We start from the raw sequence: 1,602 nt of genomic DNA, 5'->3' as shown, positions 1-1,602 counted from the left end.
CAAATTTGAGATGTGTTCCACAGAGAGCCCCAGAGATGTTCAAGTGACACACTGCTTCACAAAACTTCCTTTTATCCCCTCCCTTCCCTCTCCCATCTCATGTTCTCATTCTCCCCTGTTATTTTCTGGGGATCCCCTGACAAATAAACTACTTGAACTCACATCTTGTCTCAGAGTCTGCTTCAGGAACCCAACTTAAGACAAAGCCCCTGATTAAACATGGATTTTGAATTTCAAGTGACAGAAACACAAATCACACAATGAAAACAACAGAAACTAATGCACACAAAGTTGAGAAGTCCAGGTACAGACCTGGCTTCTGATGCAGTCAGCTGCACACGTGCAAAGGATGTTAGCCTTTCTGTGGCTCTCTCTCTGGTTCTTCACCTCTCTCCTTGCCCTGACATCTCTCTGTCTTGTTTTTCTTCACGTGGTTTTATTCTCAGGAAGTATTCCATATTGAAACATGTTGGAACCCGAAGCAAAAGGAAAAGTGTGTCCCCCCATTTACCCATATTTTTATACATTTTAATGTCTTTTTTTCCTAGAATTAGATTTTTAGTTTTGTCTTTTATTATCCTTATTTAGTTTTTACTTCATAATCACAAACTTAACTCTGCAATCCAGCTAGATTTGGGGGGGACTTAGGAAAATATGGAACCCATAGAACTGCAGCAAGAGCACAGAGATTATAAGATAGTTCAAGCAGATGGGAGTGAAGGGGTGCTCTCCTGAGCTACAGAAGGAATAATCTGCTAGTTAAGTTAAACACAAGTCAAATTTATTAGATCTGTGCATAGTAAGCAATGGCGATCTTCTTGCTGGTCTTGCAATTCCTGGACATAAATTGCTCCATGGCTTCCATAATATTCATGCTCTCTTTGACCTTGCAAAAGACCACATGATTGCTATCCAACCACTCAGTCTCAGAAGTGCAGAGGAAAAACTGGAAACCGTTTATGTTAGGTCCAGCATTTGCCATGAACAAGATGCCAGGACCCGTGTGCTTCAAGATGAAATTTTCATCATCCAGTTTCTCCCTGTAAATGGACTTACCGCTAGTGTCATTATGGCATGTGAAGTCACTACCCTGGCCCATAAATCTTGAATAATCCTGTGAAAGTAGGAAACTTTATAACCAAATCCTTTCTTCCCAGTGCTCAGAGCACAAAAGTTCTCTGCACTCTTTGAATCTTTGTCTGCAAACAGCTTGAAGGAGATGTGGCCCAAGGGCTTGCAATTCCTGGTGATGTCAAAGAACACGGTGGAGTTGACCATGTCTGGGTGGCATGGGTGGCTCTGAGATGGTGGCGTCTGCAAGCTCCAGAAGTAGATTTTGAAAATATTATTGATGAGCCTGCTTCAATTAAAGTTAGATTATAATAAATTATTTTAGTGTAAAAAAATATTTATAATTAAAACAATATTTAAAATTTTAATACACATACTTTTAAATTTTTCAATACTTTTTCAACTACTTTAATATTCTGGGAAAAAACTAGCCGTTAAAAAATAGATAAAAACATGGATATAGGGGGCACATTTTTCTTTTTACCTCAAGCTCCAATAGAACTCAATATGACATTGTCTTCATTTAAGTTC

The 1,602-nt window shown here is 38.8% G+C and overlaps 1 pseudogene; it reads right to left on the bottom strand.

Moving 5' to 3' along the window:
- Nucleotides 1-784: 784 nt before the first annotated feature.
- On the bottom strand, nt 785-1,278 carry LOC125911652 (peptidyl-prolyl cis-trans isomerase A-like; annotated as a pseudogene).
- Nucleotides 1,279-1,602: the final 324 nt, after the last annotated feature.

This window comes from Panthera uncia (genome assembly GCF_023721935.1).
Source record: "Panthera uncia isolate 11264 chromosome C1 unlocalized genomic scaffold, Puncia_PCG_1.0 HiC_scaffold_3, whole genome shotgun sequence".
In the NCBI taxonomy this organism is placed as follows: domain Eukaryota; kingdom Metazoa; phylum Chordata; class Mammalia; order Carnivora; family Felidae; genus Panthera; species Panthera uncia.
The sequence above is the reverse complement of the archived record's forward strand: the minus strand, read 5'-3'. Positions and strand labels throughout refer to the sequence as shown.